This window comes from Corvus hawaiiensis, chromosome 9 (genome assembly GCF_020740725.1).
Source record: "Corvus hawaiiensis isolate bCorHaw1 chromosome 9, bCorHaw1.pri.cur, whole genome shotgun sequence".
Taxonomy (NCBI): Eukaryota; Metazoa; Chordata; class Aves; order Passeriformes; family Corvidae; genus Corvus; species Corvus hawaiiensis.
This window is the reverse complement of record NC_063221.1, coordinates 7,167,152-7,186,377: the sequence shown is the minus strand read 5'-3', so window position 1 is coordinate 7,186,377 and position 19,226 is coordinate 7,167,152. Positions and strand designations below refer to the sequence as shown.

At 48.0% G+C, this 19,226-nt stretch overlaps 1 long non-coding RNA gene across 2 annotated transcripts; it reads right to left on the bottom strand.

Moving 5' to 3' along the window:
• Positions 1-577: 577 nt before the first annotated feature.
• Positions 578-18,913, bottom strand: LOC125330462. 2 transcript variants are annotated; one of them, XR_007205547.1, is made up of 4 exons: positions 18,641-18,913; positions 12,853-12,949; positions 11,747-11,971; positions 578-1,432 (listed from the first exon to the last, which is right to left on the bottom strand). It is a non-coding gene; the product is annotated as an uncharacterized LOC125330462 (long non-coding RNA). The 2 variants fall into 2 exon arrangements; XR_007205546.1 differs by lacking the exon at positions 578-1,432 and adding an exon at positions 11,338-11,663.
• Positions 18,914-19,226: the final 313 nt, after the last annotated feature.

Here is a 19,226-nt window from a genome sequence, read left to right as displayed (position 1 = left end):
CGCAGCTCTCAGGTTTAGACCCAAAGGCTTTCCAGATGAGGGTAATTTGCACTATTTTACCTCCCCAGACAAGATCAGCATCTCATTTTGTTAGATGCTAGATGGGCAGGGAATATTAGGCGAGCACAAACAGCTAAACACAACGAAGAGGGAGGGTACCCATTTTGCGGAGAAAATGTGTGAATGGCTCTAGCCTAAAAATAATAGCCCATTGTGTTTCTGCTGCCTCATAAAGTGCTTTTCAGCCGCTGACTCCAGGGGCAACACATGAACGATCGTGTCTTGGTCAATGTTAAGAACATTGCTGTGGGAGGAAGGAGGATGGTTCTATGGCCTGGGGTTCCCAGGGCTGGCCCCGCCGTCCCAGCTCTGTTCCTCGGCTCCTTTAAACGTGCTCGAATACCAGTCACTGCTTCTGTTTGCCTTGCACTGTCTGTCTCCTGCCTGAGGCACAGACTCTTTCTTACAGGGTTTCACTGGCTGGAACTCTGATCTCTGCTAGGATAACCTCTCCAATGCTTCTGCAGTAAATGAAAGTCAAGACTGTGTTTGTTTTACAGAAAATAATGAACATAAGTTTGATTTTTTGTTTTCTAATTTATTAATTCACTGGCCTCTAAACACAAACTTCTCCCTTGCCATCACATAAATAAGCAAGATAATTTTTCAAGGAGCTGAGCCCCTACCAGTGTCTCTCCTGACCTTTAGCACCTGGGTACCAGGACAGGAGCAGAGCATCTTCAAGGGCATCTTCAAGCATTTCCCTCTGAAAACTGGGGCAAAGCAGCCTCTCCACCGTTCATCAGGGTGTGCCAGATGGACAAAACCTACCTCCTCTCTGCTCCTCGGATCATTTCGTAAAACACAAATCACTGCTGCCTTACATGCCCACCATAGAATATTTTATTGACAACCTCATTTAGGCCTCATGTGGTAAGTTTGAAGCAAATACAATAACCACAGGCACATGCTACAAATGGGGCTTTCCTTCACCTTGTAGGAAACATGAACCTGTACATGTGGAACACATGGACACACACCCTTCCCTCTTTTTTTCCAGCCCCTAAGACATCAAATCTTATTTGCTGCAGTTTTTAATTTCCTTCAGTAAATAGTCAAGCATTTCAGGGCCTGACCACCACCTTGATTCTTTTATGGAAGGGATAATACATAACAAAATCTATAGGGGGCTGGAGAATGCTCCCAAACTCCCAGTCTGCAGAGTCCTTTTAGAAGCAGAAATGACAGATAATGGTACCCAAAACTTGAAGTTTGGAAATGGTGAATGAAGTAGATCTTCACTGCAAGGGCTGGAGAAATTCAGGAGGGACAGGCTGTAATTAGGATGACTTGCTTTAAATCAATAGAAAACCAGCTTGGTTTAGCCACCAAAGGTACTATTGCCCTGGATCCAGCTTCACAAATTTCTTTCCTGTGAAGAAATACAAAGAGAGGAATGAATTTAGGGGAAACACATAATTTCAATATTTTTAGACAAGACATCTTGCTGTTTCGGTGTGAAACATTCCTGGTTTATACCAGGAGTGCCAGGAGACATGGGGAAGGTGACAAACACAGTGGAAGACAAAGAAAGCTGAATCCGTGGGATTACTAAAGCACGTTAGCTCAGCTGACACAATGCAGTGGACCTCTGACCCTCAAAGGAAGCCAGAAAATAAACTCCATCTCTCTCCATGTGCATGACACTGATTGTGCCCTTCAGCCTGCCCAGCAACACAGAAGAACTTGCAGATGATGAAGATTGGAAATTCAGAGCTGTCAAGGCCATATAGGCCACCCACATTAACTAAACCTACCCTGGTACTGTGCAGATAGAAGAGCTGTGGGAATTTCAGGTCAGTGTTTGCCTTGCCTGCAGGAACCACACAGGATGGAAGGAGACACCCCTGACCCCCATAGTGTCTCCTCAGCAAGTTTGCATTTTTGGAAATTAGTCACCAAGCCAGCATCTACCACCTCTTCTGCTCACAATAAAAAAAACCAACACAGAACTCCTGAAGCCTTTAAAAAAAAACCCAAATTATTATTTTTTTGCTTGTCTTTTAGATGGTGTTTTCAGGTTTCTGAAGGGAAAAAAAAAAAAATAGAAGGTCCTTGTAATGGTGCAAGTCCAGAGGCTGGGACTTTAAATGAAATCCCACGCACTGGGAGATGCTCAAGGCAGTGGCAAGCACAGCTTCTGCTCTGCCTGTGCTCAACCCTGCAAAAGACTGAAAGGGCTCTGTCTGCTCAGCAGTCAAAGAAAATCTTCATCGTGACTTGATCCCAGATACCCACAGAGTGAAAATAGCTGAGATTGGCATGTTTGTTAGGCTCACAGGTAAAAGGCACAGTAAGCAGCAAAACCCAAAATAAATAGTGAGACTTGTCAACACTAAGCAAGGGAACCTTGCATGGGAAATAAAAGACAATTTTGAGTAGGGAGGATAGTTAATCAGGAGGTCCAGTTACCAAGGAAAATGGCAAATTCATCATCAGTCAGAGGTCATGCATGGGGACTGGATGTCTTCCAAAAAGCAACACTCTGGTTGAGGAACAAGTTTTTGTGTTCAAGAGCATCCCTCAGAAGAGAATACCACCCTCCATCACAGCCTCTGTGGGTGGCTGGCCTGAGCTGCCAGGCGAGTGGGTGAGGGGTGCAGTGCTGCGGTCACAGCCCAGCCTCTCCCCCCAGCCTGGCTCCTTCAGGCTTACCAAGGCTGGTTTGGAGGCCCAGCCAAGCCCCGAAACCCTGCACTGGCCATGGCCCTTCTCCAGACACCCTGCCTGGGCCAGGCTCCGAGTCACAGTCTCAGTCACGATCAGCCCCAGCATGGTGCTCCTGGCCACTGTGGTAAGCTGTGCTGGCAACCCTGCTCCAGGGCTCTGCCTGCCCATCACAGCCAGCAAGCTGAATAATTATCTCTCTTTCTTTACTCCTTTTTGTCCCTGCATCTGCTCCTTCTTTCCTGTAGCTGCAAACCCCAGCCCAAAATACATGCTCTGGCTTCCATTTACCCTTTCAGGCAGTTTCCTTGATGCCCAAGAGGCTGATTTGAACTGAGCTCTCTCTCACTGCCACCTTACCACCAGCTTGGCTCCCCATCCCTCCTTGGAAGCAGACACAAAAATCCAAGGGCAAAGCAAAACAGACTTGGCATTCCTGATGTGGTCCTGCACACCTTGATCTCCCAACCATCACCTGGGAGAAAAGCAAAATAGATCAATCTCTGACTTCTAGCTTTGACTGAAGACAGCAAAATGCCAGTTAGTACATCACAGCACCACAGTCCCTGCTTGGTGGTGACTCCCCACATCCCAAAGGGCAGAGGTGTGCTCTCTCCCCTCCTTCTGCACCAGTCAATATGGCCAATTTAAACAGGTTTCTGCAGAAAGCAGGTGCCTGCAGCTCATGCTGCATCCATGACTCTTGTAAATCCAGTCTCTTGAGTGAATGGCTTGTTTGGAGAGAGCCCTCCGTTTGTTTGTCTGGGCTCTAGTGATAATAGCTCTAATTTATCTCTGAGCTGGGCAGGCATGTCTAATGTGTTTGAGTATTTAGAAGCATTACGGAGGTTTCATTTGGTCAATTGTTTCTTGAAATCCTTTCCCACACACAGAACAGCCATGCAAAGGTGGAACTGCTCCACCGCAGGCAACCACAGGAGCCGAAGCCTGCGCTGCCAGCCTGGAAAGGGCACCCACGCTGGGACAGCTGGATCCAAGGGAGAGGAGGCACAGGGAACAGAGAATCACAGAATATCTTGCGTTGGAAAGCACCCACAAGGATGATCGAGTCCAACTCCTGACCCTGCACAGGACCATCCCCAAGAGTATTGTCCAAACATTTCTTGAGCTCTGTCAGGCTTGGTGCTGTGAGCACTTCCCTGGGGAGCCTATTCCAGTGCCCGACCACCCCCTGGGTGAAAAACCTTTTTCTAATATTGAACTTAAACCTCCCCTGACACAACCTCAGGCCATTTCCTCAGGTCCTGCCACTGGTCACCCCAGAGAAGAGATCAGTGTCTTCCCTTCCTCTTTCCCTCACACAGAAGTTGTAGACTGTGATAAGGCCTCCCTTTAGTCTCCTCTTCTCCAGCTGAACAGACCAAGTGCCCTCAGCCACTCCTCATACGGCTTCCCCTCAAGGCCCTTCACCATCTTCATTGCCCTCCTCTGGATGCTCTCTAACAGCTTAATACCTTTCATATATTGTAGGACTGAATATTCCAGGTGAGGCTGCACCAGTGCAGAGCAGAACAGGACAATCCCCTCCCTGGCCCAGCCTGCAATGCTGTGCCTGATGCCTTCCAGGACATGGCTGGCCCTCCTGGCTGCCAGGGCACTGCTGACTCATATTCAACTTCCCATCGACCAGGACCTCCAGGTCCCTTTCCACAGCACTGCTTTCCAGCATCTCATTCCCCAGTCTGTCTGTACATCCAGGGCTGCCCCATCCCAGGTGCAGAATCCAGCAGTTTCTTAGAAATTAAAGACCAAGCAGGCAATCTTTGAAAGGGATAATGACAAGTCTGGAACACACCATCACATCTCCTCCTGCTTAGACCTTCCAGCCATGTTTGCTTTAGCATCTCCTCCATGAAGGCACACTCCATCTCAGCCCAGACTGGACAAGGTTATCTTGGTGTCTGCAGTGGGAAATACGCACAGCTGACCAACACATTATACCTAACCTTAAATTAGGGTTAAGGCACTCCGAAGTCCACTCCAGCTATAACCAGACATCAACTCAAGACCCCTAAACTTGGGTCGCAGCAGAAGGGGTTAAGCTGAGTCAGTGCTAGGGAACAGTGGGATGAGGTCACAGGTGGAGTGTTTCATCCAACCACGGAGTTACAGCTCAGGACTACAGGGCTGAACATGCTCCCGCACATCACCTGCGCTGTGCCAGCATGCTGCGTGTGCTCTGGCCCGTGACAAATGCAAGGTCACGTGCCTCGCCTTAAATCACTTTCGTGGAGGTTTCAGCAATTCTCTTCATGCCATTTCAGCTAATTTTAGCTGCGAGCTGAGAGGCTGTTACTGAGGTTCAGCTGACTGGTGGCAATTTATCAGGTCACCCTGTTGGGGTAGGGAGCCTGATCCCGCTCAGCTCTGCACTCTCCTTTCTGAGCACAGAAGCAGGAGCATGGAGAGCCAGACCTGTAACCACAGAGCAATTTAAGGGAGCATTAGCATGAGCAAGCCCACATTGCTCCCCATACCTGTCCTCCACCGAGATGCAACCAGTGCCCAGGTGGAGCGTGTCGGGCATCGAACAGCCAGGAGGAAATGACGCTGCAGCTCCCTGGCTGCGAGCACGTGGGTAATTTATAGAGGCCGAATGTAATTACTTACCCTGGCACGCAGCCATGACACCAAGGTTAACACCCTTGCTCTCCATAGAGTGCCAGGGGAATGTCAGAGGGATGCTGCCAAGTCATTTTATACACCTCAACTTCAGGTGTTGGAAACAGCAAGATTTAGCAAGGGCTAGTCAGGAGGAAAAGGTTTGTCATAGAATATTTTTTTAAATTTTAAAAGAAAGAATTTGCTTTCTCTTTGGCTGTTTGGATTCATTAACTTCAGCTTTACTGTGCTGCACCAGGCACCCAAGTACAGCAGTCCTGCAGAAAAACGAGGACTAGCAGATGCCTCCTTTGGTTGCTTTGGAAAGTTTTGTGCCTCTCTTGGTTTTGATGGAGAAATCTTGTGAGGCCTTGAAATATATCGCCTCATCTCTGTCCCTGAGCTCCCCGTCCCTGTGATGGCCTTGGCAGTGTCTGAGCTGTCAAGTCCTGGAGCAAGGGCTGGCGCAGACACTGCATCCGTGCTCTGCTGGCCGGAGCGCGTGCTCAGTTCCACAGACTCCCATGGTGCTGGCAAAAGTTTCTTATGGCTCTCTCTCTTTTTTTTTTTTAACATGGGTTTAAAGCCAATTTAAATAGCCCTTGTTAAAAATAAAAGCCACCAAATTTAGCCTTCCTTCCCTCTTCCCCTGCCACCTCCCATTTCCTGGAGTATTTGCAACAGGCAGCTGGTTGGGAGGCTTTTCCCCAGGAGTTTTATCTGTTATTCATAAAGCTCTGATGAAAAAATGCAAAAGAAAGAGAAAGAAAAAAAATAAATCAACTTCCAGGTGACCTCTTTTCTTCTGCAGCAGCTCTGCTCCCCCGCAGCAATGAGGCATCGCAGCAGCCACGGCTTCAGGGACCACATCCAGCATCCTTTGGGGTCAATGCAATCCTGGCCTCTGCCTTTCCTGAAGGTTCTCTCCAGCCCCCTCTCTGTCCTTCAGGGATATAGCAACAAGCGATATAGTTCCCTTCATTTAAGCTTTGCTAGTTTAGCAAAAAATATCGTAAGTCCCCACCTCTTAACAAGCACCATGTTACTGGCAGTTGTCCCTGGAACGTACTGGTTTGGAGGACTTATCATAGAAATATAGAATTGCTTGGGTTGGAAGGGTCTTTAAAGATCGTCTCATTCAGACCCTCTTGCCATGATAGGGACACCTTCCAGTGCAGCAGGTTGCTCAAAGCCCTGTCCAACCTGGCCTTGAACACTGCCAGAGATGGGGCAGCCACAGCCTCTCTGGGCAACCCGTGCCAGGGCCTCACCAGCCTCACAGTGAAGAATTTCTTCCTAATATCTAATTTAACTCTGTCCTCTGTCAGCTTAAAGGCATTCTGCCTTGTCCTATCACTCCCAGTTTCTCTCTCCAGCTCTTTTTTAGCTGCTTCAGGTACTGGAAGGTGCCCTAAAGTCTCCCTGGAGCCTTCTCTTCTCCAGGATGAACAATCCCAAATCTCTCAGCCTGTGAAAACCCCTCTGGCCTTCACCTTAGCCCATAACCCCACACAGGAAAGGGCAGGACAGGACACCAGTTCCTTTATCTCTGTGGGTCACCTTTCCAGCAGGAGGGTGAGGACAAACATGGCAAGAAGAGCAGTAATCCCCGTGGAAGGGCTGGGTCCTCTGTGTGCTCCACTCAGCCTGGCAGGGAGCTGAGAATGATGCCCTTCACGGAAGCATTAACCCATGTTCCCAACTCCCATGGCTGCAGGGATGCATATCCACATATTTATCTATATGTACATGTGTGTATGCACTATGGCATGCATATGATGCACATTGAGATAAACAATATTTTGAGAACAAACATTTCATTTTAAAAGTCACTGTCTGACAACAAGTTAATTATCTATCATACCATCTCTCAAACCCAAACATTTTGAAAGCTAGGAAATAACTAATTAAGATCATCATAAATCTTGCTCTGTCTCACAAGCCCATTTTCCTAAGAAATAGGAAGAAATACATATTTCATCACAATGCAACATCTGTAACTCTGACCGATAAGATATTAATGACTAGTTCACATGGCTTCTCTATCTAAACACTTTCTTGTAGAGGTTACTCTAAGGAGGCACAGGATAATTATTTGGTAACACTCTCCTGACAACCTGTCTTCCAACAAATCTGTAGACAGAGATAGTTAAGAGGAAAAAAAAGAGACAACATTAGAATCTTCTTGCCTAACATGAGCCATGTGACTTTCTTGGATCCGTTTTGCTTTGACCAGGACAAATCTTAAGAGAGACATCATTAACTGCTCCCAGTTAAAGCTTTGCCCCCTCTTCCAGACAACTGCTCCCAACAGGCTCCTTAAACCCAGGTCTCTACTCACACCTGTGGCTTTCCTTGGATGCCTATTTGGCCACAGCTTTAGGGAACAGCTGGTCATTCCTAGACGACAACTTCAGATTGATCCTGGAGAGATAAATGAAGCTCACTAGAGAAGATGCACAAAGTTAGGGCAGAACTACAACACTATTAATGCATTCAGCACAACTGAAGACCTTAAGGACTTGAACATGGAGGAAGTTTAATTTTTTTTTTTTTTTTAGTTAGAATGAGAAACCCAGGTGGGACAACCACTCAAGCAAAGCTTTGAGCCTGGAACCATGTTTATAGAAAAAGTGTGTTCACACTTATCATCAGGACTACAAAGGAAAAAAGATGAGGTGGGGGAGAGATCAGCAAAGGAAGACACATCTGGAAATTAAGAAATACAGGAACAAAATGAAAGTTGGCAGGACTCGGGCAGAGTTAGACCTTGAAAGGGAGACAGAAACACAACAAAAAGGGTTTTTATTATAAAAGGAGAACAAGAAAAAGTACAGCTGCTCCGCACCTATGGTGATGGTCTGTGTTAAAGTAGTTTGGATGTGGCACCAAGAATAAATCAATGCTTGGTGCCTGGTGAGGGCAACGGCAAGGGCAAAATGAGGGCAAAATGTAGAAATAGCAACAATCCTCACCCATGTGATGGTCCAGGGTGGAAGGAGGCAAATATTCCTCAGAGTCCATCACTTTGTGAGCCAGCAGCCAAGTCAACCTCTGTGATCACAGGGTAGGAGTTGTAGCACCTTCATGCAGCTGTGCCAAGGTCAAAGGGCTGCAAGGCCTCAAAACAGGTTTGAATTTGGGATCATTTGGACTTAGAGCTCACTACATGGAAAATGAGCCAAAACACAAAATTCTTTTTGCAAATTTGTATCTCAGTGGGCAAATCCCCAAACCAGATAAAGCAGAGGGATCAGAATTCAGCTAATGGTGCCCCATGGGACACATCCCATTGGAGTGGGAGGTTGGGGAGCATGGGACAAGGGACCAGGAAGCAGAGAGAGACAGAGGAAGGTTAAGCTGAAAGACTGCAGAAGTGTCCTGCAAGACCATGTGCTTGCTTTGGACACAAAGAGCTACCTCCAGCCCAGCAGCTGCCAAACACCAATCCACCTCCCCATCCGTGAGCCAGGGAACCTGCAGGAGCAGGAACTCCTGGCCTTGGGGCAGAGGGGGCTTTGATGCAGTCCGGCGGGGTATTTAAACACTGTATACAGGGAGGCTCTTCCGCTCTTGAAGTAGGCCCTGATTTTGTGAAGGGCATGTGCAAGCAAATTCAAGCTAAAGGAAAGAAAGGCCCTTTTTATACTGGAATTAAAACGTCTAGACAGAGCCTTTCTGGTGTAACTGGACCTACATATAGTGATTGTGATACACCTGATAAAACTTTCTAGGTAGACAGGGACTAAGAAATACTTCAGCAGAAACTGCAGCAGAAGCCATTTCAAAAGTCTTGAATCTCGAGAATTACTTATGCTATGTAATGAAGTCTGCATTATGGCTGTTCATTACACGGACCCTGAACACCAGAAAGCTGGAGGTTTTTCTTTGACATCATGGCAGGAATCCACAGCATAGGCAAGGCTGGCCCTCAGCGTGAGGTCATATCTCCCTCTAGCTGCTGGTCCCGGGGACTCCGCAGCCTTTGACCACCCAAAGTTTGCACAAACCCTGACCTCTCCTGCGAGCTGGAGCTTCCAGTTCTGCACGTCTTGTGGTCACTTCTGCTGGCTGCAGTGCTTCTCCAAGGAGTGCAAAATAGCTCATCGTTTGGAGAGAACATGCTGCAGAAGGGAGGTAGAGAGGCCAAGAGTAAGAGCCACAAGGTCAATGGCTTCTTCAAAATAAGCCAGTGTACACTGGTCAGTGTGGTGTGCAGAGCCCAGGACCCTCTGCAGGGGAGACATCCTACGCCAGGATACTCATGGCTTATCGCAGAATCACACAATGGTTTGGATTGGAAGGGATCTTGCATATCATCTTGTTCCGAGTGTCTGCTCTGGGCAGGGACACCTCCCACTACCCCAGATTGCTCCAAGCCCCATCTAACCTGGCCTTGAACACTTCCAGGGATGGGTCATCCACAGCTTCTCTGGGAAACCTGTTCCAGTGCTGCACCATCCTCAGACTAAAGAATTTCTTCCCAATGTCTAATCAAACCCCGCTCGCTGTCAGTTTGAAGCCATCACTTCTTGTCCTATCACTACAGCCCCTTGTCAAAAGTCCCTCCAGCTCTTTTTCCAGGCCCCCTTCAGGTACTGAAATCTGGTGCTGGTGACTCCTCCTGGCAGGTGCCAACCAGGTGATCAACAGCAACACCCCAAAAAAATAACGAAGAAAAAACTGCCCTTATCTGCAAGTTATTTTCTTTGTTACATCTGGACATGTAAATTCTCTAGAAGCACAAACAGGCTGGGAGGAGCAAGAAACAGAGCAGCAGGAAAAAGTCAACATTTCAATGACTAGAAAGAGTCTAGCTCAAGCACTCACAACTCACGACACTCCAAAAAAGTACTCCTCAGACACAGCAGGAACTTTATCAGCTCTTCACAGCACAAACACAATTTCCAGCTCCAATCACTTTTCTAAGCCAAACCCACAGGAGAACTAAAATGAGACTTTATCAGGCAGTTGAGTGCACCCTGGGGCTCCTTATCATCCCTCCAGTCAGGCTATTGGTGCAGGAGCTGGTTGTCATGCTATTTCCAGCACTGCTTGTAGCAGAGAGGCACGATGGGACAAGTGGGACTTCCAGCCACCTTCCAGCAGGGCTGAGGAATGTCTCATACCTTGCTAAATATACCTTGCTAAATTCACCTTGCTTCTCCCAGGATCTAAAAGCAAAGTGTGTCTGTATGACAAGGCAATGGCCACAGCGCTGCTCTTCCCCTTAAGCAAATCCCAGCTCTCCAGATCCCCTCTGCAAGGTCTGTAGAGCTCCAAGAGAGCCTTCTCACATCTCCTGAAGGTCCCTTTACATTGCCCACGCGATACGGACAGGCTCCAGGCTGAGGCCAACCCCAGAGCACATCTGTGGCAAGAACAGCCACATGCACATGCACAAACATACACACACAGCGTCCACCTTGCAAAGTTTCCCCTGGATTTTTGTTACCATGTCATCTATTAATTACCTAATTACGTCTCCTAATTATGGGATTCCTCCAGTATTTATACTCATTACATAAATGCCGGCAATTACACTAATTAGGTTAATGATACAGGATAACAGTCTACAAATTGCTTTAAAGGGACACTCTCAAGGCACATAGGCCAAGGATGCTCCCTGGCAGGTCAGCTGGTGGGTGGCATGCAGACATGCTCCCTTACCCTGTGGAAATGCTGCTGCTGCTGTCTCCTCACCTGGCTTCTACCTGAGCACTGGGGCTGCCACCATGGAGCCTCACTCTGCCTGGACAGGGAGTGGCTGCAAAGCAAGTTACCAGGGAGCTAAGGAATCCTAGAATCATAGGTCTGTGTTGGAAAGTGTCCTAAAGATCATCTAGGTCAACCCCCTGCTGTGGGCAGGGACATCTTCCACTATCTCAGGTTTCTCCAATCCCTGTCCAACCTGGCCTTGAGAACTTCCAGGGGTGGGGCAGCCACAGCTTCTCTGGGCAACATGTGCCAGTGCCTCACCTCCCTCAAAGTTAAGAATTCCTTCCTAATATCCAATGCTCCACTGAAAATTATGGTCCACTACTTAACCATGACCATCTCTAGCTGGAAAGCAGGAGGAAGGATTGCAAATATTTCTTCTCTGGCTGTATGGAGACCTGGGAAGAGGAAGGCAGAGCACCCGCATCCTTTAAGACTCCCCTGCACCACTTCTGAATGCACCCCAAGTCCTTGAGCCCTGCTCAGCTGGATACGACCCAGTTTCTTGCTTATAGGCATTTCCAAAACAGGAGGTTTGCAGAGAGGAAATCCAGCTTCTCTGCTCCAGCGGGATCCCCTGGAGCTCCGGTGGCACTCTGCAAAGACAAGCATGTCCTCGGGGTAAAAGGCGAGCCACGGGAGGCTGCAAGGAATCTATTTTGCTCAGTGCCCTACTTACCCAGATTTGCTGGAGCCTGAGCAGCTCGTGACAAGGTCCTTGCCCCTCTATCTCACCCAAAAGGATCCTAAAAAGCAGTGCCAAGCTCCATTACCCTCCAGAGCGGCCTGGAGCACAGAAGAAAACTTTCTCGCTTGGATTCAAATGCAGACACTTCTCCGGTGGAACACGGGAGCCTTTTGCAGCACTTTGGAGTGTGATGAACGGCCCTTTGTCCTGCAGCCACTACAGAAAGAGAACGTAATTACCCAAACTGGAATTCGGCCAGGATGCAATTTTATGCCGAATGAATTTTTTTTCCCTCCATCAAAGTGTTTGCAAATCCCCCTTTAAAGATAAAATCCTGGAATAAAATCCACCGCTTGCTTCGAAATTGGCCCAATTCCATTATAAGTCAAGTGAACAACTCCATTTTGCACCTTTAAGGCCATGGAGTGCTCTATGTTGCGCAAGAGATTTCATTATTGGCAAGGCTGAGGAATGCTGATTTCTGCTACTGAACTGCTGTCTTAGCCCTAAACTATATCCCTGTGTCAGCTGCCCAAAGACGTGTAACCAGGTCCATTTTCTGAAAGATATACAGCTGCGTCCAGCTTTATAGCCTGCTCCAGCAGGACATGGCTGGCACTTCCAGTGGAGCAGGCTGACCGGTCTCCACTCTAACAGGCAGGGTCTATGGCTCCGGCGGGAGTCTTGCAGAAGCATATATCGATTGTAAATAATGTCTCAATATCCTATAGTAGGTCATAAATCAAAAAGGGGTTGAAATATCTTTTCTCCGAGGGCCTTTTTTTTTTTTAAAGGAGTCTATTTCTTGTTTAGTAGTTTTCTTTTTAGGGTTACCGCACCAACCTTTTACCCCAGGTGCCAGGTTTGAACGGAGGCTGGTGATCCCTGCTTGGCCTTCCCCAGGGACATGCAGCAGCTCTGCAATGAGTCCAGGCCCCATGGGAGAATTGTCACATCTCCCACCCAATCCCCTGGCCCAGGGGGTGCTCCTTGTGTGCCTTGGTGAGCAAGCAAAGCCCCGCAGCAGCCAGGTCTCCCCTGGTCACAGCCAACGGCTTGGGAAAGGTCTCCCACCACGCAGCATTAGAAACAGTCACCGGGGAGTTGAGCATCTTGTAGTGGCTTCAGGAGACCAAGATCCTCCCTGCTGGGCATGGACCAACACCATCTTCAACTTCTGTGCTGCATATTTGACTGATACCAACCCAGAAAAGAAAAACAAGCTTTGAGTAAGTGAAGACATCGGTTTTCTCCTCTTCCACAGGCCATAAGAGATCCCACCAAAACCCTAACCATCATCTCAAACTTCCCCTTTCCTCTTTTTGGGAACAAAACCCGACCCTACATGTGCCTCCAAACCTCATGTGCTGGCACAGCAATGCAGCAAAAGGAATGACCTCAGGGTTTTGTCCTGCTTCATGTGCCACTGCCATCAGCCCAGAGCTCAGACCCACATGTTGTTTGTTATTGACATAGGACAAGGGAGAGATACGTCCTGCATAGCCCTGCACCTGTCACCTCCTCAGCGGTCATGACTTGCAGAGCCATTTGAAATGGCTCAGGGCAGAGATGCCTTTTGTTTGTCACATCTCTGTAGGGCTCTGTAACAGTTCCGCAAATTGCTGCAGAATTCTGGGGGAAAAAAGTAAAGAAAAAGCCTTCTCTAGGTAGCTTTTCGGGGTATTGAGCAGAGGGAACCAAATACCTCACGGAAGGACAGAAAAAACCCCAATGATGTGCTGTCTAGAAAGTCCTCTGAAACAAACCAAGGTGAGCTTCCCTGTTGCATGACACTATGTGGCACTCACACACACCTCCAGTCCCTCTCCCAGCATCTCCTGTGTGCCACCAGCATCCTGCAGGGATGGGGACAGGCCACCCTGAGGTCCACAGGCAGCAGAACACAGGCTACTTCTCCCTCTCCAGCACTGCCTTGGTAGGACCAGGGTAATACTGATTTCTCCAAGTCCAAGAAATATTTGAGCTTGACTGGCAATAAAATCTAGCCGAGAGAAAGGTGTGACGGGATCTCTTGGGACTGAAACAAGAGTTAAAATCTTTAAAGAAGCCAAGAGGGAATAAAAGGGAAGGAAGGGTGGGAGGGGAAGAGCATTTACCTGCTCAAAAGCAAGAACATTGACAATAACCCACTCGGCTCCACTTTGCATGGGAGACTTTGGAGAAGGGGGTGGGAGGCAAGGTGGGAAATTAGCAGGAGCGTAAGAAAATATATATGTAAAAATTAAAAAAATAAAATAAAACTGTATCAGCATTGACTAATAATTTCCGGGCTCTGCACAGATGTCATTAATGACCCTTTTTATTCATGCAGGAGTTCCCAAAGAGGAGCATAATGTTCCATTAGTAATAATTGAGAAAGTCTCCTGTCGGGATTATGTCAAAACCTAGAGATGCTGCTGCTGCCAAAACATTTTGGTGACAAACGTGTGAAGCGTTTGACAGAAGGTGCCACAGCAGGTTGAGGCGGCCTCAGGAGGGGAATCCTAGGAGGAGAGAAGAGGTGGGAGACAGCAGCAGGGTGGGAGCTGAGCACCAATTCAGGGAGTACAGTTCAAGGGACGAGCCTACCTCCTGCAACAGCTTCAAGGTTATGATGGGCCCTCAGAGATGCTGCTGAGGTCTTCAGCTGACCTGTCTCCTTCCCCACCCACAGATTTTGCAACACATCTGTAATATACACTCTGCTATGGCTCAGTGCTGCTGGACCCTTCTGTCCAGGGATGGCCATGTCCTCAGCCATAGGGGACAGGCAGGGGTGTTGCAACACCCTGAATATTTCTTGCTGCTTATCACAGCCCAGCAAGAGCTGTGGACCACTCCAGCCACTGGCACAAAGGGCAAACCTAGGACAAAGCTACTGAGCAGCTCACCCAGTGTTCCCCATTTGAAGAGCATGGAGAAAATTTTGTGTGACACGAATGTAGTTTCCTCCCTCACTTTTCAACCCACCGCAAAGCTAGGTAATGCCTTTGGAACTATGAAACACCAGTAAAATTCATACAAATAGGAAAATACATTTCTTCTACCAAATATTTCCCATTTTTAACAGGGGTATCTCTTTTTTCACCCAGCAGATGCAGAGCCTGGCATGACCACAGCTGGTGTCTGAGCACCAGCATTACCCTGCTGCTCACAGGCACCACTAGAAAACACAGGGAGAGCAGGAGGTTTTCCAGGCTCAGTCCTTCTCTGAGAAAGGGTTAGTTAGTGCCTTGCAAGAGCCAAAATAACATGTTCCGTCCTCTGTCCTTATTCCCCCTTGCCAAGCCCCTCCTGGGATTGGAGCCCCCAGCATTACCCACCCTACACACAGCTCTTCCAAACCAGAAACCATCTCCACACAGCTCGGCTCCACAACATCCTCAGGCTTGACAGACACAAGTTACAGGGCTTGGGAGGGGGCCAAGCTTAAGAACAGAGCATCAGCAAGGTATGGGAAGGGAGTGGGGATAAGCTGGTCAGATGGGCAATGCAGGGAGAGCTGGAAAAGCCATCATGGCTCCCCATCCCCAGCCAGAGAGGGTTTGTCCCCCTTGAGCACAGCTGCTCCTGCCATGGGGGAGCACCCATGGCTCAAGCAACATGACCCACACATTCCCAGCTTGAAGCACAAATCCAGGCAAGTCACTTTGCCCAGTCAGCACCCACTGCCAGAGGGGTAGAAAAAGGGAATTAAATTCAAGCACTATCCTGGCTGCAGCAATGCAGCTGGGGAAGCCCAAGCCAGAGCACCTCAAAGTCAGCATTACGCAGAGCCAAGGGCAGAAAAAGAGTTTGTCACCACAATATTATTTGCCCTTTTAGAGGAGAGAGATATTTGGAGCCAAGACATTGGTTCAGGCAGCGTGTAAAGCCATGAAATTTAGATTTGGATCCAGAGCTGGAGTCTAAAAGCCATTCCAGTTTGCAGGAACTGGTTCAGGCATGTTTCTCATCCCCAGACCGCAGCAGGAGGGCCTCTCCTCCCTGGGGCAGGAGCAGAGCAGCTGGTACTCTTCAGCCCAGTTAACAGCCAAGGTCTGGCCATTGCAGCAGAGGACTGGTCCAGATTTGTTTTCTAGTGGTTTGTTCATTGAGAGGCTGCCAAAGTGTTAGCGAAGAGAGATGCACACTGGCCAGCTCCTCCCCAGCCCAGCCCTGCCTTGCACCAGAAAAAATCTCCTGCAAAATGGAGCAAAGGTCCTGCCCAAGGAGAGCCCGTGCTCGGCCCTCTGCTCCAACCAACTCCTTAGAGTACAGAGCCAGGGTACATCCCAAATGGCTCCAATTAGGACAACCCCCTTAGGGACAAGCACCCGGGCTCCGAACACCACAGAGCCTGCCCACAGGCCTGGTGTAGCTGGATGAGCAGTGTCATCTCCCCTGACACCTGTGGGAAAGCTGCTGCTCCACCATGTCCGTGCGGAGTGGGAGGCAGCAGTGCCGCGGAAAAGAGCATGAAGGCTGATTGCTGTAATTGAGCCTACCAGGGGAATTTTGGTCTGTGGGAACGCACAGTGCAGCCCAGCCTGCAGGAATGGGGGTGGAGAATATCTGAGCTGTGCCTTTGGAGGACTAATGATGATGGGTTTTTGCTAGGACTCAAGCTGGCATGGATGAGAGCTCCCGCAGAGCGCGGAGTCAGCCAAATTAAGCGCTGGTCATCCCTTGGAGAAATCCAGTCTAGAAGAGTTAGTCACAGGATCCTGCCAGCCTGGGCGCAGGCTGTGTGGAGAAGGAAGGCAAGGAACTGTGTGTCCTTGCAGGATTTCTGCTGAGGGTTCAGCAAACCCTGGCATAACAGCCCTGCTATTTAGGGGACAAGAGAGCAAACAGTGATGGCAAAGTGATTCAGATGTGGGCAAGATGATGTTCAGGTATCTCTCCTCCTGTCACGGAGCCACAGGGCAGAGCTCATGGAATTTACAGTGGGAAGAGGGAAAATACATAGCCCTGCATGTACAAGCACAAATATGGATGTCCATAGGTGGAGAACCTGCATCACGGTCAATGCTGTTTTTACCATTTGTCCCCTTTTTTGGGTTCTGCCAGGCTTATACATTTCCTTCCCAGTGTATGTGTATAAGCTTACTCCAACTTATGGTCAAATATGTGCTGACCATTCCTAGCCATCCTGTACAGGATTTTAAATCCTGAGAAAATGTGAGATGCAGGTCCCATCTCAGAAGTCTGAGGTCTGGAAGGTGAGCATGGCTGCACTGCTTTCCTGCCTAGCTTGGAAAATTATTGCTAAAAAATTAAATAAGTTTGGAAATAAGTTTGTACTAAACTGATTCTTTGTAGCCAAATATAGAGAGAAGAAACACAAGGAACACATTGCTGGTACTTGTGGTTAATTTCTGTCTTTTCTTTTGGGTCTACTTGGTTTGAAATATTAAATGCAGAAGAAACCATCTATTTTTCCTCCATAGCCTGTCAGAAAAAAAAGTGAAATACAGGAGGGGGGGGGGTGGATACAAAAATGCTGCCAGCAAGAATTCTCTTGCTATTTTCTAAGTCCGTGAGAGACTTTTCTCTCTCACAGAAGATAGTAGCAGAGTTCTATAAACAATGAAACACCTGCAGCCTCGAAAAGTCTTGTTTATAGTGCAGTAGAATAATATTTTGACAATGGATGTTTTAGGATTTTAGCCAATCACCACCAAGGGGTGGCTGATCCTTGTACAATTAGACTATGAAGAAAAAGTCTATAAAAGAGTTTGTAAAATAATTAAATAAATCAATCTTGCTGCACAATTCCTGCCTGCTGGATCTTCTCTCGTCCTCCCTATGGCTGCAGGACACGGTAATATTTTACGGCGTTAATGGAGGGGGTGTCCCCCTTTTTTTTAATAAACAAGGAGTATAAACTGTTTTATAGTAACTAGATAAAGTTACACAGTATTTTACTCCGTGGAGAAAAACATGGATCTGTGCCTGGCAGTATTTCTCCTATTTTTGTCCCTGGCTGTACATTAACATGACGACTCCACATAACTCAGCTTTGCAGAGTTGTCAGGGACATCGCTGAGCCCAGATACCCTCTGGTCTGTCCTGCCACCTCCAGGGCCACAGACCACCCACCACAGTAGGTGACAAGCATTTTTATGTGAGTTCTGGGGTTCAATGCCCCTTCCTTAACACCCCAAGAACTTGGGGGAGATTTGGACCGGCAGTCACAGATTTAAGCCTGTATTTCACATCCTGCAGTGGCCCACAGTCAGCTTTTACCCTGCAGAGGAGCTCTGGTCCAGCCCATGCTGTCATATCATCTCTTGGAGAAGGATGACAACAGATCAGGAAAACACACCAATTTTTTCTTCAGAAGCAGCAAACTTATAAACTGATTCTTTTCTCTAAAGGACCAAACCTCTGCCCCCAATGCCAACTGTTTTGCTCCAGCTTGCTGAACCTCAGCTCTGCACTGTAAAGTGCTCTCTGGCAGATCTCCTGCCCGTGGCAAACTCCAAATCTTCCACAAAGGCAGGGAATTTTTGATTTCACAACTACAGCATTTCTCCCTTTGACCCTGAACTTACTCTAAGGAGATGCCAATATTTCAGAATCAAAATGTCTTTGTAGCATTTTATGCCCATTCTGATGGCAACTCTGTAACTGTGGCTTTGCTGAGTAGAAGCATTTCCCAAACCATTATATGAGGTTAAAATCCAACATTTTCCATCATAGCCTAGCAAACAGCTGCACTAACAGAAATCACAGTTGCATCTGAAGTGGAAAATCCAGTGTATTCCATATGAGTCTGTTAAATTTTGACTGAATACAGGGCGGCTGGCTTAGGCCAAGCAAACTGAACATCTGGAGCCACCACAAAATTTTCCGAGCCTCTTGGAAACCGTGAGGGAGAAGACCCACAGGTGTCCTTACCTTTGAGCTCCATCCTGCCCGTCCTGCTGCTTGGTGAGAACTCTGCTGACAGCAGAGATGCTGGTTCCCCACCATGGCTGTGGAGAGAAGGAAGGCTGAGCTCCCCATCAGTGCCTTCAGCACAAGCACAGCTGTAAATCCAAAGTGCAGAGGAGGAAATCACAGAATGGTTGTGGTCAGAAGGGACCTTAAAGATCATCCAGATCCAACCCCCTGCCATGGGAAGGGACACCAAAATGTGCAAATGGCTTTGCTTTCGCCCCTAGGCACTGAACCCCCATTTCCTTTATGAGCAGAAATACAGAAGCACCTTCCTAATGAAATAAGGCAGATTTTCACCACAAAATGCAGATTTTATTTCAGAGCTGAGCACATCCACTCATTTGCACAGCCCCTGGCACCCACGCTGATACCATTTCTGGTGGCACCAGAGCATTTTGATACTGCATCAAATGAAAATGCAAGGGTTTTGTGATTTTTTTTTTTAAACCATATTCCATAAGGGGGGGGGGGGGGGGGGAGTGGGAAGAGAGGATTTAATCTAAAAGTTTCACCGTCTGAAAGTCTCGTTTATTCCTGAAATGTT